At 43.8% G+C, this 26,902-nt stretch overlaps 1 long non-coding RNA gene across 1 annotated transcript; it reads right to left on the bottom strand.

Moving 5' to 3' along the window:
• Positions 1-1,532: 1,532 nt before the first annotated feature.
• On the bottom strand, positions 1,533-25,791 carry LOC143998400 (uncharacterized). The gene is made up of 5 exons (XR_013277906.1): positions 25,730-25,791; positions 13,580-13,660; positions 9,019-9,039; positions 5,585-5,617; positions 1,533-1,670 (listed from the first exon to the last, which is right to left on the bottom strand). It is a non-coding gene; the product is annotated as an uncharacterized LOC143998400 (long non-coding RNA).
• Between the last annotated feature and the right edge of the window lie 1,111 nt (positions 25,792-26,902).

Genomic DNA, 26,902 nt, shown 5'->3' with positions numbered 1-26,902 from the left:
AGGAGTTTTTTATGTCTGCCGCCATTGACCTGAGATCAGCCATAGTGAGAGTGTGGGTATTCGGCAGGCTCTCTGCTCTCTGTGAAACTCTGTCCTTCGACGGGCTCCGGCTTGGAGAGCGTGTCTCCGTGTAGGCCTGATGTGAAGCCTGATGTGTTAGATTCCTGAACATTTCTGGGATGTTGCACCCGGGTTGCATGTCAGAGCCTCTTGGGGATTGGGAGCGGCACTGCGACCCCTTGTCTCTTGCTTTTCCCATGTTTAGTGGGCAGAATGAGCTGTTCCTACTGCTGCTTAGAAACAAAGATGGGATATAGCCCACCCTGAGAGTCCAGGTTTATTCATTACCAAGGACAAGGAGAAGAACAAGAAGGGGAATAGCCAGTATACTTATATGCAGTTACCTCTTTACCGCAAGGTAAGGGGCCATTGCTTACTGGTGTGGTGTGGTGTGGCACGAAGAGGATAAGGACAGGGTTGCACAAGTGGAATATTTTGGCACATCAAACAATTTTGCACTTGAAAGCACTTGCACTTTTATAGGTTGTTTTGCACATATGGAAATTTGGTTCATATGAGGATTAGTGGCAGATATATGTATTGATCCTGCATCCTGGAAATTTTTTCCCAAATACAAACTATAAGTATCACTGGATTACCATATCAATTGGTGGATATGGACTAAATATTACTTCACATGATTGTTTGATTTATATATATATATATATATATATATATATATATATATATATATATATATATATATATATATACACACATACATATACACTCTGTACTTTTTTTTTTTTTTTTTCCACATTCAGATATGAGATATACATTGAGATATATGTAGCAATATCTAGCACTGTATCAGAAGGAGACTTGCACATCTTATATTCCTGTTTATGATATTATTACATCGGATTTGTTTTGCACGGAGCACTTTAATATCACCAGATAGATATAAGGATTATTGCCTATAGTATCTATTCACTTTAAGATTGAAGTTTATCACCATCAGTTATCTTACATTTTCTAATTGTTGGTTTGTACACTTTTGGCTTTACACATTTTTATGGTAGATTTATTTATGGTTTATTTACATAAGATAAATTGCATATTACTGTTTTTTGGTAGATCTATCACCTCTAAGCAGCGCAACACCATTCTCTGCTACAGTGGGCAGAATGGCTCCTAAATAGCGGCGGTGAGTCTTCCTATGGACGGGGCTGAGCAGTTAAGCATCCATCTCGTCTCGGCTCCAAGCCACACCCCCCGTACCTTTTATTTGTACCGTTGTACAAATGTAATAAAACACTACTGAAAAAATAAATAAAAAATTGTATCTTACCTTCTTTTTATGGCGTCTCACGGGTCTCTTTCTTGCCTTCTTCCTAAAAAAGAAAAAAAAAAGCATTAACAAAGTATCTTTAAATATTGTTTATGCTAAAGTGAATTGTTTTCATTTTTAAGGATTTAGTATTTCAAATATTTGCTCTTATTGAATGCAAAATGTGTTCTACTTACTTTTTCACAGGGGGCTTAGGTTTAGGCTCAGGCGGATCCTGGGTTTTTTGGTCTTGCATGAGATCCAGTTTTAGCAACCTTTCACTTATCAGATCCATATGCTTTGTGTTCTTGATCTTTCTCTGATCAGCTTCATATTCTTCCTATAGTCATATAGAAGAATTAAAACATTCTTACAATGCAAAAAGTTTAGACTTGTTATGGACTTAGAATGTATGGTATTGATGATGACTTTGTAGCTTTCCTTGTGTTTTTCTGTGCAGCCTTGAAAGTTAAATCCAACAAATTTGTTGGGTGGCATCATTGATGACCAAGAAGAAGGCACAGGGAGAAGGGGAAGGGCAAGTTGCAGTTCAAGCTTCCAAAATTTGGTCAGAATTTGCAAAATATAGAGCCTCGGCCTTGAGGACATGTTGGAAATAAATGCCAATTGCTTTAAAGTGGTTGTAAAGTCAAGAAAAAAAAAAAAAACCTGCAAGACAAAGACATAATGAGCTTGTGTAAATAGCAGGCATAAGCATTATGAAATACTTATCTTAGATTGAAGCCCCCGCAGCGGTCCCGGCACACCAATGTGACCAGCAACATGTCTCCTGAAGTTATTACCGGGTTCGCAGGCTCCAGCGCTGTGATTGGCCGGAGCCGAGATCACGTCACTCCCACGCATGCGCGCGGAGCTGCTGGTAATGGCACAGCAGCTGAAAAAACGTCACGAGTGATTCGCTTCTTCAGTGCGCATGTGCCGATGACGTCGGCACATGCTGATACAGTGAATATCTCCTAAATGGTGCAAGTTTAGGAGATATTCATGGTACCTACAGGTAAGCCTTATTATAGGCTTACCTGTAGTTAAAGGTGGTGTGTAAGGGTTTACAACCACTTTAAAGGCTAGGCGGCAATTTTATAGTACAGTTGTATTTGCCACTTGCTTACTGGGCACTTTTACCGCCTTCCTGCCCGGGCCAATCTTCAGCTTTCAGCGCTGTCACACTTTGAATGACAAATGCGCAGTCATGTAACACTGTATCCAAACAACATTTTTATCATTTTTTTTCACACAAATAGAGCTTTCCTTTGGTGGTATTAAATCACCACTGGGGTTTTTTAATTTTTGCTATAGAAACAAAAAAAGGCAGAACATTTTGAAAAACATTTTTTGTAATTTGTTATAAAATTTTGCAAACAGGTAATTTTTCTTCTTCACTGCTGTGCACTGATGAGGCTGCACTGATGGGCACTGATGAAGCTGCACTTATGGGCACTGATGAGGCTGCACTGATAGGTGGCACTAATGGGCACTGATAGGTGGCACTGAAGGGTGCTCAGAGGTGGCACTGATGGGCACTGATAGCTGGAACTGATAGGTGGCACTGATGGGCACTGATAGGTGGTAGTGATGGGCACTGGTAGGCATTGGTAGGCGGCACTGATAGGCACGGATTGGCAGCACTGATAGGCACTGATAGGTGGCACTGGTGAGCACTGATTGGCAGCACTGGTGGGCACTGATAGGTGGCATTGGTGGGCACCAATGGGCATTAATATGTGGCACTGATGGGCACTGATAGGTGGCACTGATGGGCACTGATAGGCATTGGTAGGCAGCACTGATGATGATGCACTGATGGACACTGATTGGCAGCACTGATGGCCACTGATAGGTGGCACTAGTGGGCACTGATTGGTAGCACTGGTGGGCACTGATAGGTGGCACTGGTAGGCACTAATGGGTGGCACTGGTGGGCATTGATAGGTGGCAATGGTTGGCACGGATTAGCAGCACTGATGGGCACAGATTGGGACCAATGCCCCGTAACAGAACCCAGTTACCGGATTTTGAATTTTTCCCCACGCTGATCATGAGGAGAAAAAAAAACGATAACCAGCTTCTGTTTATTTTCGTGATCAGCTGTCATTGGCTGACAGCTGATCATGTTGTAAAGAGCCGCTGTGATTGGCCCTTTAACCTGTTTTGTGATCAGCCGAGTCCTAAGGACTCGACTATTACAGAGTACGCTGCCCGGTGTCTATTGACGCCCTCCCGACACTGGAAGCACGTTCTGTAGCCATCTTTCTTGCATAGCCCAAATATTTTGTTTTGGATAGAGCAGGGAAGGGGTAAAACCCCTGGCAGCTCATATTTTGCTGTCTGTGTTTGTTATCTGCCTGAGATTGCTTTTCTCTTATGTCTTGGTGATGCAACAGTGATTGTGCCCACCCCTAGACTGAAAAACGATACACAAAAAATTAAACCCCCCTAGTTTATGGTCTCAGTTAGGCACCATGCATACTGGGCATTTAGCCATAGCTAGATCTAGGGGGGTGCTGGGTTGAGCTGCCCCCCCCCTTTTTTTTGTACTCCTCCTCTGCCTTTCCAGCAGTGACCCCTCTCTTCCACTCTGCCAGTAGTGACCCCTATGCTCTATCCTGCCAGCAGTGACTCCTGTCCTCCGCCCTGCCAGAAGTGAGCCCTATCCTTCCGCCCTGCAAACAGGGACCCTATCCTCCATCCTGCCAGCTGTGACCCCTGTTTCCTGCCCTGCTGACACCTGCCCTGTGCTTTGCAGTTCCCTGTACACTGCCCTGCTAACTCCTTTCCTCCATCCTTCAGACCCTGTATATTGTCCTTCTGACACCGTATATTGCCCTTCTGACCCCTGTGCTCTGCCCTGCTGATGCCTGTCCTCCACCATGTGGCTCACTGTACACTGCCCTGCTAACCCCTGTCCTGCATCCTTCTGACCCATATACTGCTCTTCTGACCCCTGTTCTCTACCCTACTGACCCCTGTACACTGCTTTTGACCACTGACCTCCGCCGTGCTGACCCCTGTACACTGCCCTTCTGACCCCTGTCCTCCACCCTGCTAACCCCGGTAACACTGCACTTCTGACCCCTGTCCTCCACCCTGCTGACCCCTGTCCTCCACTCTGCTGACCCCTGTCCTCCGCCCTGCTGACCCCTGTCCACTGCCGTTCTGACCCCTGTCCTCCACCCTGCTAACCCCGGGTCACTGCCCTTCTGACCCCTGTCCTCCACCCTGCTGACCCCTGTCCACTGCCCTTTTGACCCCTGTCCTCCACCCTGCTGACCCCTGTCCTCCACCCTGCTGACCCCTGTACACTGCCTTTCTGACCCCTGTCTTCCGCCCTGCTGACCCCTGTACACTGCCCTTCTGACCCCTGTCCTCAACCCTGCTGACCCCTATACATTGCCCTGCTGACCCCTGTACACGGCCCTTCTGACCTGTCCTCCACCGTGCTGACCCCTGTCCTCCACCGTGCTGTCCCCTGTCCTCCACCGTGCTGTCCCCTGTCCTCCACCGTGCTGTCCCCTGTCCTCCACCGTGCTGTCCCCTGTCCTCCACCGTGCTGACCCCTGTCCTCCACCGTGCTGACCCCTGTCCTCCACCGTGCTGACCCCTGTCCTCCACCGTGCTGACCCCTGTCCTCCACCGTGCTGACCCCTGTCCTCCACCGTGCTGACCCCTGTCCTCCACCCTGCTGACCCCTGTCCTCCACCCTGCTGACCCTGTACACTGTCCTTCTGACCCATGTACTCCACCATGCTGACCCCTGTACACTGCCCTTCTGACCCCTGCCCTCTGCCCTGCTGACCCCTGTCCTCTGCCCTGCTGACCCCTGTCCACTGCCCTGCTGACCCCTGTCCACTGCCCTGCTGACCCCTGTCCACTGCCTTTCTGACTCCTGTCCACTGCCTTTCTGACTCCTGTCCACTGCCTTTCTGACTCCTGTCCTCCACCCTGCTGACCCCTGAACATTGCCCTTCAAATTGCTGACCCTATCCTCTACCCTGCTGACCCACTTTACACTGCCTAGCTGAACTCCCATTCTCTGCCCTCATTTTTTTCCTGCAATCCCACATCAGACAGGCTATATCTGGCCCTGCGTTTAGGGCAATATGCTCTCAGGAACAAATGCCTGGAATGCAAACTTCTTGCATATGTGTTTTTACAGTGTTTTTGTAACAGCAGTGTGAAAGCAGCCTTAGTATATCAGAAAAAAGCACATGCATTGAAACTTTGCAAAAGTGTCACCTGTTTCATGAGCTGGGTCATCTTTTTATACTCCTACAAGACAAAAAAAGTAAAGCTGTTTTTAACGGCCCTTTCACAGTTTATGCAGACATTCCAAATAAATAAAACAGTGGTCACTGAGCTGTTTACATGGTATGGCAAATCTTCACCTTACTACCAAATATTCTGAACTGGGCATTCTGTACCTGCAGAGTTTGTTTCTGTTGTTCATGATCAGAAGGCTGTCATCCCGCCCGTCGCTGTAGGTGCACATGCGTAACTCAGTTTACAGCACCAAAGGCAGGTATGGGTATTTTGTCTTTAAAAAAGACAGTGCACGTCTCTTCTACAGCAAAAGCCTGCCTACTCACGGTGTGGAACTTCAGTTTCGCTCTAAGAAAACATGCTTAAATATATATATATTTTTTTTAATTTAGAGTTCAGTGTCACCATAAGCATTTTAACCCCATTCATGCCTCAGCCTTTTTTTGACATTTATTGCTTAGAAGTTAAAATCTGTATTTTTTGCTAGAAAATTACTTAAAACCCCCAAATATTATATATATTTTTTGGCAGAGACCCTGGAGAATAAAATGGAGATCATTGTAATATTTTATGTCACACTGTATTTGCGCAGTGGTCTTTCAAATGAATAAAAAAAAAAAAGTAAAGGTAGCCCAATTTTTTTGTATAATGTGAAAGATGATGTAATGCTGAGTAAATAGATACCTAACATGTCACGCTTCAAAATTGCGCACGCTAGTGGAATGGTGACAAACTACGGTATTTAAAAATCTCCATAGGCGACGCTTTAAAAATGTCTACAGGTTACCAGTTTAGTGTTATAGAGGAGGTCTTATTGCTCTCACTCTAACGATCGTGGCGATACCTCACATGTGTGGTTTGAACCCTGTTTACATTTGTGGGTGCGACTTATGTACGCGTTCGCTTCTGCGTGCGAGCGCGGAGGGATGGGGTGCTTAAAAAAAAATGTCCCTTATTTTATTTATTAAATTTTTTTACACTGGCTCCGTACACTTTATTTTTTTTTCTGATCACTTTCTTGCTGTCACAAGGAATGTAAACATCCCTTGTGATAGTAAGGCCCCTTTCACACAGAGCGCATCTGTTTTGACGGTGGGGATCGCTCCATTGATCCCCGCTGAGCAGGTGGATGACAGGTCCGTCTCTGCTCATTGTGCTAATAATTTTGAGATTTTGACACCCGGGGCTTTTTGGGGGCACACTTGGGGGTCCAAGCCCCATCAGCCCCCCCCCCCGCCCCGATGCCACTGATCGCCATCCATCTGTATTCAGCGAATTTTGCCAGAGTAGATGTCAACGGATAGATGAAAATAGGTGGCCCAGCTTGAAAAACAGACAGGCAGACCCGATTGGTCCAATCGTGTGAAAGGGGCCTAATAGGCAGTGACAGGTACTCTATATGGAGGGATCTGGGGTCTATAAAATCCCAAATCCCTCCTTTGCACTTAAAAGCATTCAAAATGCCAAGTTTGGCAATTTTGAATACTGTAATTTTTTTAAAATTTGGTGCCTTTAAGTCTTCTGTAAACCAGAACCCACTTCTGGGTTACTAGATCCGAGAGCTGATCCAAGCTGATTCCGGCTTCATTTGGGTCTCTGGCCATCCAGCAGATGTGGTGGCTGGTCTCTTGGGCCTCCCGGTGGGACAGGAGAGCCCGGGCGAGTCATGGAAGGAGAGGGGGAGGGGGGAGGATGTCCCCTTCCACTGCTTAGGATAACAGCGGAGTGGCTTCTTAGCTGCATCATTTGTTATCACAAGACAGCCGACCATCGGCTCTAAAAAACTGTACAGGGGTGATCACCCTGGTACAACCCTATGAAGCCAAAGGCCGTATATTTGCATTACGTCGGCATGAAGGTGTCAATATGGTAGTTCTATAATTAGAAAATGATTGTAATAAACATCAACTGGCCATTATGAAAATTTTTATTTGATTCCCTGTTAAATAATACTTGGTAAATGAAAGATCTTTTGGTTTAGCCTGTAGGTACATTAAAGCCTGCCTTGTGCACTCTTTTATTTGGGCAACCTATCGTGACCTATCATGACCTATAATGACCAACTGCATGAATGCATATGGTAGACTGACAGCGCTGCTTTTAATTGCAAGGCAGTGACTTAGCGGTGACAGCCTGCAACAGAAACTACTGGCAGCATCTCAGGGTATGGAAAGGATTTGCTTAACCCCTTCATGACAAGGAGTAAAATACATCTTAATCCTGAATACAATTTTACATTTTGACATTAGTAAAAGTTGGTAAAACTTTTTAAATTTCGCTATATAGCTTGATATTTCTTGCTATTGCTATAATTTACTACCAAAAACAACCCAAAATAAATTTTCCTGCTCCTGAGAATCTTAGCAATTACACATATGTGTACGTTATTTGTTGTTTGTACCTGTAGTACAGCCCAGAAACAATGTGTGCATTTTGCTTTGTTTTTAATACACTTTTAATACACCTAAAATACACTGACACTAACTGACACTGATACTAATTAAAAAAAAAAATTAAAAAAATCTTTCCCAATATATACTGACCCTGACCTTTGACCCTTACCTTGATCCTAACACTAACTCTGATATTGACCTGGATCAAACTTTGATCTACCTATTTGTTTTATTTTATTATTATTATTTTTTATGCATTATTGTTTGTTTACATACAGTGTTTCTACTCTTGCAAGGAGAGAACGATACAATATATCTTTCCCTTCATTCAAAGGAGAAAGAAAAAACATGGGCGGGCTATCAGAGCGATCTGGTCATCAGGATCTGGGAGTCCTGTTTCCTAATTCTAATGCCCCGTACACACGATCGGATGTAGACTCAAACTTGTCTTGCATACACACGGTCACACAAATGTTGTCGGAAATTTATGAACGTCAAGAACGCGGTGATGTACGACACGTACGACGAGCCGAGAAAAATGAAGTTCAATAGCCAGTGCGGCTCTTCTGCTTGATTCCGAGCATGCGTGGACTTTTGTGCGTCGGACTTATGTACACACGCTTGGAATTTCCGACAACAAGTTTTGTTGTCGGAAAATTTGAGAACCTGCTCTCAAACATATGTTGGCGGAAATTCCTACAACAAATGTTCTATGAGGCATACACACGGTCAGACTTTCTGACAACAAGCTCACATCCAACATTTGTTGTTGGAAAATCCTATAGTGTGTACAGGGCATTAGTAGGAGACCTGGGGCTCTCAGTGAGAGCCTGGTTGTGCAGTGTGCTCCCAACACAAACACTGGTAAGCATATATGTGGCCTTTACGAAAGAAGACCCACTTCAGTGGCCTATATGTTTACAGAACTTTAATATAAAATGTTGCCAAATAAGGTGATACAGCACTCAAGACGATTATATTCACATTCATATAGACTAGGTTACATACAGAACATACCTCCTGCATTGTCTTTAAGTTCTGAAGATAGAAAAAAAAAAGGTTATAAATGACATGGCAAGAAAATTACTTCTGCAGCCTAGTACGGGAGGGAGATGAAGAGGGGTGACAGTAAAAAAACATTTGTATGTCCTCCCTTTCCCAAGAAGAATTTTCAGGTTAGATAAATTGGATAGCTAAACCCAAAAATATTACTGCGCTTAGTGAAATATGGGAATGCTGCACCCATTTCACAATCAAGATACAAGATAAGCATATACAATTTAAACCAAAAAATACTTGCAGTGTCCCTTTAATAATTCATAAATTGTCATAAATACTCTAAAAGTGATATGAATTAAATTTAATAAATAATTCAATAAAATAAATTCATGAAAAATATAAACAAAATGTGTGAACTACCCTTGTAAGATTCGCAGCTCCTACCAGCATAATGTATAGAGTGCAATTCAGTGTAAAGCATAAATAATTGATATTAATAAAACAAAATTCATAAAATATTGTTTCATAAAATGCCACATGAATTCAATTCATAAGTAAATATACAGTACATTCACAGTGTTTCATAAAAGATAAAATGTCTTCCTCTGCCCTCCTCCTCCTTTTTTTCTTTTTCCTTCTTTTTCACATCCCCCACTCTTCCCTCTTTTGGTATTCCCTCACCCTGCCGTCCTCTCTCTGCACCTCCTTCTCTGTCTGTTCCCATGCTTCTGTCCTCTATGCCTACCCCCCCCCCACCCCTTTTTGCTGTTATTCTCCCTCCTCTGGCCATCTGAATCCTCCTACCTAGTGTGGCGGTTGGGCTCCCACACGTGCGGCCTGGGTTTGTTCCTGGGGTTCGATGCGCTTCTGTTCAGGTCTGAATTTCCACCTGAACTGGACCCCAAAACGCACAGGACCCTTTTGCAATCCACTCCGTGGTCCTTTGAGAGCCGGTCACACTCGCCTGTCATGTCAAATGGATGCGGTGAAGACCGCTTCCAGTTCACACATATGTGAACCCAGCCTTAAATTTCACGACACTTCCCCTCTTGCTTTAATATGGCCTTGCCTTTTAAAAGTTGGGGCCCTATAGCATCAGAATCACAGCTCAATGCTTGACACTACCTCTGCAGTCTGCCCCCCAGCCCCTTTTTTCGGGTGGGAGCTTAGTTTGACATTTTTGCGGATTATATATGGTACTTGCATAATGAACCTGAATGTGCTTTTCATTACACAAATTGTAAACGCTCTTTATATGTTGCCCTGACCATCTCAAATGGGAAAACAATGTGCAAAAGACACATAAATAATCAAGCCAAAAATGTATCATGTTCAAAATTAAGAAAAAAGTTCCCAAAGAGAATCAGTTTCCAGGTGAAACAAAACGTAGATGTAGTGCAGCGGGAAAAGAAGGTGCTAGAAGATCTCTCCACCAAACCAGTTAGGAAGGCTCCTTACCATAAAATCTGATCCCACAAAGAGATGGTAAAGCGCCTTCCCTTAGAATTCCATCGCGGGAGTCCATGATGGATGCTCTCAGGAAAAAGGAATTAAAAGCAAAGAAGGATCCATCATAGTGCAGCAATCTTTAAAACCGCTTCAGTTTTAACCGCTTCCCGACCAATTGCCGCAGTTATACTACCTTTAGGATCTTTTAATTTAATTGTGCAAACTATTTTTCAGCAAAGAGAAGAAAAACAAGGAAATCAGTAAGTGGAAAGAGAGAATGGGATTTTCAGAGTGCAGTTTGATTTAAAAAATAGTAACAACTATATTATATAAGTTTTTTTTTTTTAAATATAGCAGTTGGCAAGTACAAATCAACAAATATTTGTGGATACAGCATAAAAGGATAGAATTCCCAACATGTTTCACCCATATATCGGCTTCTTCAGGGGATGCTGTCCAACTAGGCGTACGAGCCTTCTATTGAAAAAAACACACACATTCAATAATTATAACTAAATTAAAACAATCAGTTTACAGCCATAGTATCATATACATAGTGCTTTCATTTTGAACTTTAAATAGTTTAATAAGTTTAACAAATATAAACTGTATTTGTTAAACGTGTTAAACTGTGCTTTTTCAATAGAAGGCTTGTATATGTTGGATATATATATATGGGTGAAACATGTTAGGAATTCTATCTTTTTATGCTGTATACACAAATACTTGTGGATTTGTACTTGCCAACTGCTGTATTTTTAACAAAAACTTTTATTATTTTTTCTAAAATAATAAAAAAAATGTTCCTATATAATATAGTTGTTTCTATTTTTCAAATCAAACTGCACCCTGAAAATCCCATTCTCTCTTTCCATACACAATCTATTAAGGGGTGAGGTGCTATTAATTGATTTTCTGGTGGTCATAAAATCCTTTCCAAGGAAATCAGTAAGCAAGAAAACTAGAGCCTTGACAATTATGCCTAAGTGAGACTTATTAACAGTTGTAGTAATCATTCTTCCCGAGGAACCATTAGGGAGGAGTGATGGGGTACGTACCCTCAAGGACTTGGGTATAAGGATCACATTGGCATTTACGTATACTAACAATCTCATAAATGTAAGGAAAATGGAGATTAGGTCCTAGTAAAAGGATTCAAAGATTTATATTTTTCCAAACCAACCATGGGTGACATTTATTTTTTTGACATTTGAGAGATATGTTCCCTATTTTTAATCCTTAATGCTAGATTAAGGATTTGTTTGTAGATGAAGTGCACATGGATTGAATCCACTACGTCCCACAATGTAGGTGGGTCAGGATTTTTTGCATTTTCTGGTGATATTAAGTCTGGTGGATATTAATGAGTCATGGTATGTTGAAGCTGTCATGGGTAGTGTTCCCTTTCTTTTAATTTTGATGATTATGACTTAAGAGCTAGTGAAAACCCAAAATTCAATATCTCAGAAAATTTGAATATTACATTAGACCAATAAAAAAAAAGGATTTTTAATACAGTAATGTTGGCTTATTTATTTGAGTAATTCAATCCAAAAAGTGAAACTCGTATATTATATATAGATGCGGTAAACACAGAGTGATATATTTCAAGCATTTCTATCTATTAGTTTTGATGATTATGGCTTACAGCTAGTAAAAACCCAAAATTCAGTATCACAGAAAATTAGAATAAGACCAATTAAAAAAGGATTTTTAATACAGAAATGTTGGCTTACTGAAAAGTATGTCCATGTACAGTATAGCATGCACTCAACACTCGGTCGCGACTCCTTTTGCATAAATGACTGCATCAATGCGGTGTGGCATGGAGGTGTTCAGCCTGTGGCACTGCTGAGATGTTATGGAAGCCCAGGTTGCTTTTATATCGGCCTTTAGCTCATCTGCATCGTTGGGTCTGGTGTCTTTCATCTTCCTCTTGACATTACCCCACAGATTCTCTATGGGGTTTAGGTCAGGCAAGTTTGCTGGCCAATCAAGTACAGTGATACTATGATCATTAAACCAGGTATTGGCACTTTTGGCGGTGTGGGCAGGTGCCAAGTTCTGCTGGGAAATTAAATCAACATCTCCAAAAAAGCTGGTCAGCAGAGGGAAGCATGAAGTGCTCTAGAATTTCCTGGTAGAGGGCTGCGCTGACTTTGGACTTCATAAAACACAGTGAACCAACACCAGAAGATGACATGGCTCCCCAAATCATCACAGACTGTGGAAAATTTTGCATTTCATTTGGAAATCAAGGTCCCAGAGTCTGGAGGAGGAGTGAAGAGGCACAGAATCAAAGCTGCATGAGGTCCAGTGTGAAGTTTCCATAGTCAGTGATGATTTGGGGAGCCATGTCACCTGCTGGTGTTGGTCAACTGTGTTTTATCTAGTCCAAAGTCAGCGCAGCCCTCTACCAGGAAATTCTAGAGCACTTCATGCTTCCCTCTGTGGAACCGCTTTATGGAGATGCTGATTTCATTTTCCAGCAGGACTGGGCACCTGCCCACCTTGGCACCTGGTTTAATGATCATGGTATCACTGTGTTTGATTGGCCAGCAAACTTACCTGACCGAAATCCCATAGAGAATCTGTGGAGTATTGTCAAGAGGAAGAGGAGACACCAGACCCAACAATGCAGATGAGCTGAAGGCTGCTATCAAATGAAGTCAGGCTTCCATAATACCTCAGCAGTGCCACAGGCTGATCACCTCCATGCCACATCGCATTGATGCAGTAATTTATGCAAAAGGAGCCCCGACCAATTATTGAGTGCATACTATACTGTACATGCACATATTGTTTAGTAAGCCAACATTTCTGTATTAAAAATCTTTTTTTTAATTGGTCTTATTCTAATTTTCTGTGATACTGAATTTTGGGTTTTCACTAGCTGTAAGCCATAATCATCAAAACTAAAGGATAGAAATGCTTGAAATATATCACTCTGTGTTTATCGCATCTATATATAATATACGAGTTTCACTTTTTAAATTGAATTACTGAAATAAATAAACTTTTTGATGATGTTCTAATTTTATGAGATGCACCTGTATTTATTGGTTTAAATTACATAAATTGAATAAAAGTACAACAGCAAAGCACACAACTAAAATGTCATATTCCTTACCTGAATCTGTATAGCGTTTGACATTTCAAGTTTGGAAAATTTAGAGCAGCAGGAGAACAGGAGAGCAGGAAGTGTCGGCTCCTAATGCAAAAACATTTCCTCTAATTAATACACACTCTTATCCATTGCACTTATAGCAGTCACTCTATGGCAAACGTTGGGGTTGGGTGGGAAAAAGTAGCAAATAAAAATATTTCATATACAATTGCAACACAAGTCACATTGTAATTTACTGTTATTAAGAAAAAATAACCTTTACTTTTCAATCTGCAGCATTAAAATTTTCTGAAAAATGCAATATGGCTATCTGGAGCTATTCTGTACACAGATGGTATACAGAACGCCCCCCAGATACAGTATCTCACAAAAGTGAGTATACCCCTCACATTTTTGTAAATATTTTATTATATCTTTTAATGTGACAACACTGAAGAAATGACACTTTGCTATGTAAAGTAGTGAGTTTATAGCTTGTATAACAGTGTAAATATGCTGTCCCCTCAAAATAACTCAACACACAGCCATTAATGTCTAAACTGCTGGCAACAAAAGAGAGTACATCCCTAAGTGAAAATGTCCAAATTGGGCCCAATTAGCCATTTTCCCTCTCCGGTGTCATGTGACTCGTTGGTGTGAATGGGGAGCAGGTTTGTTAAATTTGGTGTTATCGCACTCACTCTCTCATACAGGTCACTAGAAGTTCAACATGGCACCTCATGACAAAGAACTCTCTGAGGATCTGAAAAAAGAATTGTTGCTCTACATAAAGATGGCCTAGGCTATGAGAAGATTGCCAAGACCCTGAAACTGAGCTGCAGCACAGTGGCCAAGACCATATAGTGGTTTAACAGGACAGGTTCCACTCAGAACAGGCTTCGCCATGGTCGACCAAAGAAGTTGAATGCATATGCTCAGCGTCATATCCAGAGGTTGTCTTTGGGAAATAGACATATGAGTGCTGCCAGCATTGCTGCAGAGGTTGAAGGGGTGGGGGATCAGCCTGTCAGTGATTAAACCATATGCTGCACACTGCATCAAATTGGTCTTCATGGCTGTCGTCCCAGAAGGAAGCCTCTTCTAAAGATGATGCACAAGAAAGCCCACAAACAGTTTGCTGAAGACAAGCAGACAAAGGACATGGATTACTGGAACCATGTCCTGTTGTCTGATGAGACCAAGCTAAACGTATTTGGTTCAGATGGTGTCAAGCGTGTGTGGCGGCAACCAGGTAAGGAGTACAAAGACAAGTGTGTCTTGCCTACAGTCAAGCATGGTGGTGGGAGTGTCATGGTCTGGGGCTGCATGAGTGCTGCCGGTACTGGGGAGCTACAGTTCATTGAGGGAACCATGAATGCCAACATATACTGTGACATACTAAATCAGAGCATGATCCCCTCCCTTCAGAGACTGGGCCACAGGACAGTATTCCAACATAATGACCCAAACATACCTCCAAGACAACCACTGCCTTGCTAAAGAAGCTGAAGGTAAAGGTGATGGACTAGCCAAGCATTTCTCTAGACCTAAACCCTATTGAGCATCTGTGGGGCATCCTCAAATGAAAGGTGGAGGAGTGCAAGGTCTCTAACATCCACCAGCTCCGTTATGTCCTCATGGAGGAGTGGAAGAGGACTCCAGTGGCAACCTGTGAAGCTCTGGTGAACTCCATGCCTGAGGGTTAAGGCAGTGTTTGGAAAAAAAAATTATAAAAAAAAAGAAAAAAAAAAAAAGAAAAAAAAAAAAGAAAAAAAAAAAAAAAGGGAGATAGTGAAAAGAAAAAGATACCTTGCCACAATGATGTAAACAACAAAGATTAGGATTCTGAGAGTCAAACTGATTAGAAATCACTAATAACAAGAATCCTACTGAGTGGCAAAAAAAAAAAAAGAAAAAAAAAAAGGCAGTGTTTGGAAAATAATGGTGGCCACACAAAATATTGACACTTTGGGCCCAATTTGGACATTTTCACTTAGGGGTGTACTCACTTTTGTTGCCAGCGGTTTAGACATTAATGGCTGTGTGTTGAGTACTGTGACATGCTGAAGCAGAGCATGATCCCCTCCCTTCGGAGACTGGGCCGCAGGGCAGTATTCCAACATGATAACGACCCCAAACATACCTCCACTGCCTTGTTAAAGAAGCTGAGGGTAAAGGTGATGGATTGGCCAAGCATGTGTAGCACCACCCCCGCAAGGGCCACTGTAATATACGGGTCTTCTGTCCCACACCGGTGATGGCTCACCCTCCCCAGGATCTCAGTAACACCAAAACACTGTTTAAACTTTTAGCTGGGCTTTATTAGAACTAGCAAAAAAAGCCCTGAAAAGAGATAAACTGATTAACAGAATACAAATATTAAGTACAATAATATACTACAACTTCTCAGTAAAGGAAACAGGATTTGTGTTCATTCACTTTAACCGCCAGTGGGAGGCCTTGCCTGAAATGCACTGAACAAGTGGTGAACAGACTGTACAACACAATACAAAGAATAACGTTCAATAATTTCCCAAAAGTGATATTACTGACTATAAGATCCTACCTAAGTCTTGCAGGTTCTAGCTAACCACTGGCCAGTGGGAATTCTATTCACACACACACACACACACACACACACACACACACACACAGAGTCTGCCAGCGTTGGGGCCCTTTAAATCCTGTGTTTGAGTACTCAGACTTTTGTGAAGTAAATTTGTAATCCACAGAATGGAAAGGGGTATCTTCACAAAGTGTCACAAAGATTAACAGATGTGGAGATCCACCTTCAGATAAAGCTGCATTAACAGTAAATAGGAGCTAGCAGCTAGATCCACATACACAAAAATGGCAGAAGATCTCTCACCATTAGATGCACTTGATATATCCTCCTTCCAGCAATTGGTAGATTTATTGCTGTCTCAGTTGACTGGATGGTGATGTGAGCAACACAGGCCACAGAAGCCTCCAAACAGGATAATGATGATGATTGCTGCAGCACTGAAACTGGTCTCTAGATTTCTCTGCACTGTTAGCACATCTTCAGTAATCATGCAGAATAACACACTGCAAACTCCCCTCTCAAGTGTGCACCTTCCTTAGGAGAGTCACAGGCTCTACCAGTGTTCAAGAGATAAACACATGGGATCCTTTCTTCTGTCTGCCTGCCACCATGCCAGTCTGTCTCTCCTCCTGTGTCCTCCTCCCTCTCTCCCAATCACAGCTCTCCTGAGTAGCTATCCAATCCTGTCTTTCATTGTTTTTGTTGTTAGGGGTGGGCTCCTTTCTTAGCTACAGCAGGACCCAATCAGCTTAGCCAGATAATGCAATGAAATGTTTCAGAGAGCAATATTCTGCATATATTACAGAGTCAATACTAAGCCTGTGCTACATCCACCCCCTTCTAAAAAAATCTTTGGTCCTCCAAAGAGAGAGATGAGTGCAGTTAATAATAACATAGCATTTGTACAGTAACCTTACACATGGACCAACAAATTAGGCCTATGGTCTTAGGCTGATTTTATGACATTTCCTAACAAATGCATTAGGTAATGGGACCTGCCACCAAAGTGTGTTAGGCGATGGGTTGGGAACATCGGTCACTGGTACCACCATAGAATGTGCCTGAGAATCAGGAAGTCTGTGAACAGTGGGAATAGCTTCTTCTGAGCTTGTTCCAGGGGTATCATATTTTAATCTAAGTGGGGGTCTCACTGCTCTCTTAGCTCTCTGTTCTTTGGGCTGAAGACTAGACTCTTCACAGGATTCTCCATCCGGTTCAAGGTGGCTTTCCTCAAACAGTTTTTCTTCAAGTTCAGAGGAACTCCCCTCCGGAAACCCTTCATCAGATTCATGGACTAACTGGTAAGCTTGCTCTACTAGTTCTGAATTTCCTTGCACCTGGGGCACAAATTCTGATGCATCAGGCCATCCTACCATCACTGTCATCTTCTATTGTTGTGGCCTCATCTGGCAGTAGAGGTTGAGACCTAGTAACTGGAACTTGCCTGAAAGAAGATGGTTTGGGTAATTACGTCTCTGTTCTCACAGGTACCCTGACGGTTTCACTCAGAGGTAGTAAATGATTTCGATGCCAGGTCTTCAGGGGACCCGTTTTTCCATCAGGCCGAATTTGGTATACAGGAAGACCAGGCAGTTGCTTGCAGACAACATATTGTTGAGAACTCCAACGGTCAGCTAACTTATGCTTTCCAGAAAGACCCAGATTCCTCAGCAACACCTTGTCACCCTGCTGTAAATCATAAATCCTAACTTTCAAATCATAATTCTTACTGTTCCGCTGACCTCTAACACCAGAAGCTTCTTGTGCCTTCTCATAGGCTGTCTTTAGGTTCTTTCTGAGCCTATCCACATAGCCCCTGTAGGACGTAGTGGAAGTTCTGTCTATTGAGACACCGAAGGCCAAGTCCACTGGCAGACGAGCTTCTCTTCCAAACCTCAGTCTATATGGTGAGTAACCCCTTGCGTCATTTTCAGTACTGTTATAGGCATGAACCACAGCGGAAATGTGCCTGCTCCAATGCTGTTTTCAGATGGAAGGGTTCCAAGCATGTCAAGGAGGGTACGATTAAACCTCTCTGGTTGAGGATCCCCTTGAGGGTGGTAAGGTGTCGTTCTCGATTTTTTGATACTCAGAAGATCCAATAGCTGTTTAATGAGCCTGCTTTCAAAGTCTCTTCCTTGGTCAGAGTGAATTCTCAGAGGTAATCCATAATGAACAAAGAATTTCTCCACTAACACTTTGGCGACTGTGACAGCTCGTTGATCTCTTGTTGGATAAGCCTGGGCATAACGGGTGAAATGATCAGTCACTACGGGTTCCAGACACAAGAAATCAATGCACACCAGATCCATAGGACTTTGACTCTGTAGATGACCCATTGGGGCAGCTCTGGAAGGCAAAGTCTTTCTCTGGATGCAGCGAAGGCAGGAGTGACAGTAACTTTCGATTTCAGTTCGCATACACGGCCAGTAGAAACGATCCCTAACTAACTTAAATGCTCTATCAGGTCCCAAGTGTCCATGTTGATCATGTAATGCATTCAGCACTGTCCCCCTATGCTTCTCCGGGAGCAACAGCTGCCAACTCTCCTCCTTATCATCCGAGGGGCCCCTTCGGTAGACCACTCCATCTGAGAGCTGCAGTCGATTTCACTCCTTGTGAACCAATCGAGCCTCCTTTGGGGAGTCTGCTGTGAGTAGAAGTTCTGGGCGACCACTCTCCAAGGCTTTCAAAGTCAGAGAACAAAGGGGATCTTCTGTTTGATCCTTCCTCAAGTCTTTCTTGGAAAGGGTAGGCAGTCCCTCATCCCTCACTTGGGTCAAGTCACAATAGAGCTTTGGGACCCCAACAGTGGTGACTCCAATGGCTTCGGCCCCTGTCGCTCCTCTGGCTCGGTACTCAATCCCTTGACATAAAGCCTGAATGCCTTCTGTCGTCAGTTGAGTCCACCCTTCTGTATGAGTTAGCGGGTCATAGGGTCTCCTTGACAGAGCATCGGCATCCTTATTAACAACTCCAGGTCGGTACTTCAAGCTAAAACGGAAACTAGAAAGTGCTGCCAACCATCGATGTCCTGTGGAATCCAGCTTGGCCGTGGTAAGGACATATGTGAGTGGGTTGTTATCTGTTTTGACTTCGAATTCTGCACCATACAGGTATTCTTTAAGCTTGTCCACGACAGCCCATTTTAACGCCAAAAATTCCAACTTGTGGGTAGGGTAATTTCTCTCAGATAGAGTAAGGCTTTGACTCACATAAGCAACCGGTCTCAGACGTCCATCATGTTCTTGGTACAACACACCACCTAGCCCTTCTCTGCTGGCATCGACATGGAGCTCATAGGGCTTGCGGTTGTCAGCGTAGGCTAAAACTGGTGCATTGGTCAAGCTCCGTTTCAACTGAAGGAAAGCTTGTTCGCACTGATCAGACCACTCTCCCTCTATGGACTCCCGAGACTTTCTCGCTCCACTGATTTGCCGGACTACTTCTGGGATCTCTTGCTCTCCATCATCTCCAGCACGCAAAAGCTCAGTGAGAGGTCTGGCTATTTTGGCAAATCCCTCCACAAACCTCCTGTAGTAGGAGCAGAACCCAAGAAAAGCTCTCAGCTCTTGCACATTTCTGGGCCTGGGCCAAGTGGTAACGGCTCCCAACTTCTTGGGGTCAGTGGCCACTCCCTCCGCTGAGACAACGTGCCCAAGGTAGGTGACTGTTGACTGGTAGAACTGACACTTCTCAAGGGACAGCTTCAATCCCTCTTCATAGAGTCGCTTCAGAACCTTCTCTAGACGCTCCTCATGTTCTTCCAAAGTCCGTCCAAAGACAATTATGTCGTCTAGGTACACTAACACTTCAATTAAGTTCATATCACCAACAGTCCGCTCCATCAAGCGTTGGAATGTAGCAGGGGCTCCAGACAGACCCTGTGGCATCCTTTCAAACTCAAAGAACCCCACTGGGCAGATGAAAGCGGTTTTCTCCCGGTCATCTGGATGCATCGGGATCTGATGGTACCCACTTCTCAGGTCTAACACACTGAACCATTTGGCACCTGAAAGGCATTGCAGGACATCTTCTATTCGTGGAGTGGTGCACTGGTCTGGAATGGTTCTTTTGTTGAGAGTGCGATAATCGATACAGAGACGTAATGACCCATTTTTCTTCCTCACCACCACAATGGGAGAAGCATAGGGACTTCAGGACTCCCGAATAATTCCCGTCCTCTTCAACTCCGCAATGTATTCTCTAAGGTCATCTAAATCAGCTAATGGTATTCGTCGTGACCTTTCCTGAAATGGCCTATCCTCTTGTAGATGAATATGATGCTGTGCCCTCTCTGCGCATCCCACGTCAAACTCATTTTTAGAGAAAATCTTCCTCCACTTTAAGAGTTGTGTTTTTGCCCGTTCTTTCCATTCAGATGTCATAGGAGAGCCTTTTGGATAGAAATACTCCTCTGGTAACTCTTCCTTGGCTTCCCCCACTACACTGTGTTGTGTGATGGGTGTGGCTGGATTTACCTGCCCTATCATCATTCGGGTCCGAAGCTTCACTGGAGAATCAGTAACATTACGAACACTGACAGGAACTTTTCCATGGGTTCTCTGTAAGGCCTTCATAGAGATTACTTCCGGAATCAGTTCCAAACCTGAATTTGTCTTCTGTGAGTCACCTTCAAGGATAACATAAGGACCAGGTTGGTCCCAATTCAGTTTGACTGAAGCCCGCAAACATGTTACTTCACCTGGCTGCAAGACCTTTTCCATCTTGTCCAACTTCCACAATTTTCCCACTCCTTCTGTTGGGGCCTTTTGTTCATGGACCAATCGCTGGTACACTGAGCGCAGCATCGGATGTACACTTTTAGCTGCATCTTCACCCTCTGAGACCTGAGGAGTAAGTAACCGACGAACCAAGTCAGTGTTCGTCCCCACAATCAAGGAACTCCGATTAGCCCCCGGGGGGCGGGGACATACAATGGCCAATGTGTCGGAAGTCTCTTTCTGCCCTACAACAGATGGGCCAAATTCAAGCTTGACTGGAAGATATCCGTCATAGGGGAGCTTCTTAGTTCCTATACCCCAGATCTCTAGACTTTCTAACTTCTGCAAGGGCAGGTGTTTCAGGTGTTTATCATAGAAATCACGGTAAATTAGAGTCACTTGGGCACCAGAGTCTAGAAGGGCTTTTGTGTATACACCTTCCACCTGAACTGACACTATAGGAGAAGGACCCACCAGCTTGTCAGGCAACTTGCTTGGTTGTTTTGATGCAGCTTGCTTGGCTGTTTGGGCTTGAATCCCTCTTTTGGCCTGGGCCCGTTTCCATTGTCGTCTGGACTGACTGTTTTGGTTGTGGTGTGCAACGATCTCCCGTGATCCGGGGCCCGACTCTGAGAGTAGCTTGGGCAGCCTAACTGAGGCTTTGGGTGAGGCTTGGTACAAATGTTTAGGCCTTACCTGCCCTTCATTTAAGACTTGTGAACTGGAGCGAGCTGACTTAGATGGGCACCCGGCTGGCTCCCTCACCAGGGCCCTCTGGAGTTTCCCGCCGGCTTATGAGGTACTCTTCGTGGCTTTGTTGGGCTGGGACAGTCACGTTGATAGTGACCGATACCACCGCAATTATAGCAGGCCACTGAACTAGAGGGCTCTCCAGAAGGAACATTCTGTATTGCCTCTGCCCTGGTTGGTTTCAATGTCTTTCCCCCCTCTGGTATGGCAATTCTGGCAGACAGCGATGTCATCAACTCCATCATCTGTGACATCTGAGTTTTCAAAGCCATTACTTCAGACTGGACTTCAACTATGCCCATGGTTCCTACTTCTACGGTGAAAGCCGCATGTGAAGCACTAGCAGGGTTTTTAGCCTTAATTAAAGCCTCTTCTTCTAGGATAGTTTTGACCAATTTGGAGTAAGTCAATGGCTTGTTCTGGTCTCTAGCCCGAAATTTCAACATTATGGAATCCAGTGGGAGTGCTCCTTTAAGAATTTGATCCAACAAAGCTTTTCTTGCATGACTCGGCTCCATGCCTCCTTTTAGAATGACCTGATGAAGGATTTTATCCAGTCGTCGGACATAAGAGGATAACTCTTCTCCTTCATTTTGATAGGTGTGTGAGAACATATAAATTAGCTCAGCAAAATCCTCCACCCCTCCAAAAACCTCTCGTAAAGCTTCCAGACACTCAGTGGCTGTGCAGCCTGGCTTGTCCCTTTTTAGATTTCTGATTACATCTGAAGCAGGAGATCTTAGTCTCTCGATTAACCTTTGTCTTTTTACTGTGTCAGCGACTTCCCATTCTTCCACAACCTGCACTGCCTGATCTATCCAGGTTTCGAAGTCCTCTTCCCCGGATGGCACAGGGACCTTCCCAGAATAGAACCACAACTTTTGATATCCATAATTGGCAGGAAGTGGCTGAGTTTTGTGCCAACGTTTCCACCAGCTTTCCCATATCTGTAAAGAATGTAGCAGGAGGGAACCCTGTAATTGGGATGGAAGTAGTAGCTGATACTCCTGGTCCTGATGTTGTTGAGCTAGCATTTTCAGGGTGATCATCCAGCATACTTGGCCTTATAAGCTGAGCTTTGAGATCCCCTGGTAACTGTATGCTATCTCCCTGGAAACAGGTCGGGATTCCTCTTTTGCATTCTAGCAAAGCATAGGTGGACGAGGCTATCCGATCAACTTTCAGGTCCAATATGAATGTTTTCTGATCAGGCATCAAAGCCGACACTACTTACTGGACCTGTTTCTCAGTCCAGGTGGCACCAGTGAGACTCATAATTACACAGAGCCCTAACCTGCCATTTTGTTCTTCACACCACTTGGCAGCAATGACCGGGTCCATCATGGTGACTGGGCTGGTAGAGGTAGTCATCACTCTGTGACAGGGACCAGAAGGTATCCCGGACGAGAACCCCCACATGTAGCACCACCCCCGCAAGGGCCACTGTAATATACGGGTCTTCTGTCCCACACCAGTGATGGCTCACCCTCCCCAGGATCTCAGTAACACCAAAACACTGTTTAAACTTTTAGCTGGGCTTTATTAGAACTAGCAAAAAAAGCCCTGAAAAGAGATAAACTGATTAACAGAATACAAATATTAAGTACAATAATATACTACAACTTCTCAGTAAAGGAAACAGGATTTGTGTTCATTCACTTTAACCGCCAGTGGGAGGCCTTGCCTGAAATGCACTGAACAAGTGGTGAACAGACTGTACAACACAATACAAAGAATAACGTTCAATAATTTCCCAAAAGTGATATTACTGACTATAAGATCCTACCTAAGTCTTGCAGGTTCTAGCTAACCACTGGCCAGTGGGAATTCTATTCACACACACACACACAGAGTCTGCCAGCGTTGGGGCCCTTTAAATCCTGTGTTTGAGTACTCAGACTTTTGTGAAGTAAATTTGTAATCCACAGAATGGAAAGGGGTATCTTCACAAAGTGTCACAAAGATTAACAGATGTGGAGATCCACCTTCAGATAAAGCTGCATTAACAGTAAATAGGAGCTAGCAGCTAGATCCACATACACAAGAATGGCAGAAGATCTCTCACCATTAGATGCACTTGATATATCCTCCTTCCAGCAATTGGTAGATTGATTGCTGTCTCAGTTGACTGGATGGTGATGTGAGCAACACAGGCCACAGAAGCCTCCAAACAGGATAATGATGATGATTGCTGCAGCACTGAAACTGGTCTCTAGATTTCTCTGCACTGTTAGCACATCTTCAGTAATCATGCAGAATAACACACTGCAAACTCCCCTCTCAAGTGTGCACCTTCCTTAGGAGAGTCACAGGCTCTACCAGTGTTCAAGAGATAAACACATGGGATCCTTTCTTCTGTCTGCCTGCCACCATGCCAGTCTGTCTCTCCTCCTGTGTCCTCCTCCCTCTCTCCCAATCACAGCTCTCCTGAGTAGCTATCCAAACCTGTCTTTCATTGTTTTTGTTGTTAGGGGTGGGCTTCTTTCTTAGCTACAGCAGGACCCAATCAGCTTAGCCAGATAATGCAATGTAATGTTTCAGAGAGCAATATTCTGCATATATTACAGAGTCAATACTAAGCCTGTGCTACACATGTCTCCAGACCTAATCCCTATTGAGCATCTGCGGGAATCCTCAAACAGAAGGTGAAGGAGCGCAAGGTTTCTAACATCCACCAGCTCAGTGATGTCATCATGGAGGAGTGGAAGAGGACTCCAGTGGCAACCCGTGAAGCTCTGCTGAACTCCATGCCCAAGAAGGTTAAGGCAGTGCTGGAAAGTAATGGTGGCCACACAAAATATTGATACTTTGTGTTCTTGAGCTCCGTGACACGATCGCGGGTATCCCCGTGGCGATCAAGCCCGCGGGTCCCGTGGGCATGGTCACGGAGCTCGCGGCGGCGTGCACGGCGGGAATTTATGGGTACGTTACTTTGCCCAGCCATGCCATTCTGCCGACGTACATATGCCGACAGCGGTCGGCAAGTGGTTAACCACTTGACCACCTGAAGGTTTTACCCCCTTTATGACTGGGCCATTTTTTGCTATTTTGCACTGTGCTACTTTAACTGGTAATTGCTTGTTCATACAGTGCTGTACGCAAATGAAATTTCTGTATTTTTTTCACACAAATAGAGCTTCCTTTTAGTAGTATTTGAGTTTTTTATTTTTTATTATATAAACGAAAAAAAGGCCAAAAATCTAGAAAAAAAAGGCAATCTGACAGTAACTGACATCAACAGTGACACTAATACAGTGATCGGTGCAAATACTATACACTATCACTGTACTAATGACACTGAGTGGGAAAGGGTTAATATGAAGGGGCAATCAAATGGTTAACTGTGTGCCTAACATTTGTAATGTGTGCAATATGTGTTGCTTTTACTAGTAGATGTGGCTGACTTTTCTCCCTGCTTTGCACAGAGAAAAAAACAGCCACATCTCTGCTTCACATGCAGAGCCCCATGTTGGTAATAAACACAGAGCTCTGTACTGTGATTTGCTAAGCCGATCAGCAGGTCCCGGCCATAAATCATTGGCTGGAACCTGCTGACAGCCATGCACTGTACCGAATCATAACACAGATGGAGCGGCAGGCGCGGGGAAATGCTGGATGACATACGTGTACGTGATCCGGTGCAGAGCAGTCGCCCCGTATCAGTATATGGACACGGGGCAGTCCGCAAGAAGTAGCTATACTAAGTATAGGATGGCATTATCTTGCGGATTCTCCAAAGTGCACAAGAAAGAAATAATTTCTTGTGAGAGGGGATAACAAAAAAAAAAGTTTAAATATATATATATCGTCAGTACACCACCGATCTTTAAAAAAGTGCTCAAAAATGCATTAAAGGGATCATATAGCAGGAGTAAATTACGACCTTTCCGGGTCATGCGGGACCTTTTCATCAGGCATGCCGGATAAATGGGGTCCTGTGTGGCTCCAAAACATTGCAATTTAACACTGTGATGTGATCTCTTTAACACATTTTTGGGCACTTTTTTGAAGATCCATGATGAAGACGATGATATACTGTATGTTTTGGCTTGTGTTGATATGGTTTGAGATGGGAAAATTCTATGGATGGAAGGGAAGGAAAAAAGGAAAATAAGATGGTAAATGTCTACTTACCTCAGATGGAGAGCCTCCTGTTGCTTCTCCACTTTTGTCCTCTTCTAGAGTTTTTACTTTCTAGTATGCAGCAAAAGGAATAACATCACATTAGCATGCATGTAAAGAAAATGGAGTCCATAAAGCAAACCTCTGGCTGCTATAGACTTTAAAGCCCCGTACACATGAGCGGACTTTTCAACATCCAAAGTCCGACGGACTGAGTCCGTCAGACTATTCGATCGTGTGTGGGCTGCAACGGACTTTTGACTCGCCAAAGTCCGAAGGACTTTAGAATATGGAACATGCTTCAAATTTTTCCGAAGGAACTCCGCCGGACCCGGTCCCTTCGAAAAATTCGCTCGTGTGTATGCTATTCCGACGGACTAAAACCGACGCTAGGGCAGCTATTGGCTACTGGCTATGAACTTCCTTATTCGAATCCAGTCGTACGTCATCACGTTCGAATCCGTCGGAGTTTAGTGTGATTGTGTGTGGCCAAGTCCGCTCAGCCGAAAAGTCTGTCAGAACTCCGTCTGAATTCCAACAGAACTCCGACGGAACTCCTTCGGAAGTCTGTCGGACATAAGTCCTCTCATGTGTACGGGGCTTAAGGCTCCTATCACACTGGTATGCTTTTGCTATGCTAGAAAGCACCTTTTCATCACAACAAAAGCACATCAAAGTTATTCCCCTTTAAATTCAATATGACTATTCACATCACTGTGCTGCATTTGTGCTACGGTCTGAAAAGTCCTGCATGCTGCATCTTTTGAAAAGTGCATCAAAAACACACCTTCCATTGTAAGTCAATAGAAACGCATCCAAAAATGCACACAGTGTGAGTTTTTAGGTGTGCTTTTGGGGTCACATGACATTTAAAAAAAATGCTGGTCGTTAGGGAGTGGGCACATGCAGCCATACTTAATAGGGACGAGACGAACACCCCCCAGGTTCGGTTCGCAGCAGAACATGCGAACAGGCAAAAAATTAGTTTGAACAGGTGAACACCATTAAAGTCTATGGGACACAAACATGAAAAATCAAAAGTGCTCATTTTAAAGGCTTTTATGCAAGTTATTGCCATAAAAAGTGTTTGGGGACCTGGGTCCTGCCCCAGGGGACATGTATCAATGCAAAAAAAAGTTTTAAAAATAGCCGTTTTTTCGTGAGCAGTAATTTTAATAATGCTTA

Source organism: Lithobates pipiens, unplaced genomic scaffold, assembly GCF_037356315.1.
Source record: "Lithobates pipiens isolate NorthernLeopardFrog02 unplaced genomic scaffold, aLitPip1_a1.2 Scaffold_19, whole genome shotgun sequence".
Classification (NCBI taxonomy): Eukaryota; Metazoa; Chordata; class Amphibia; order Anura; family Ranidae; genus Lithobates; species Lithobates pipiens.
This window is presented reverse-complemented; position numbering and strand designations above follow the sequence as displayed.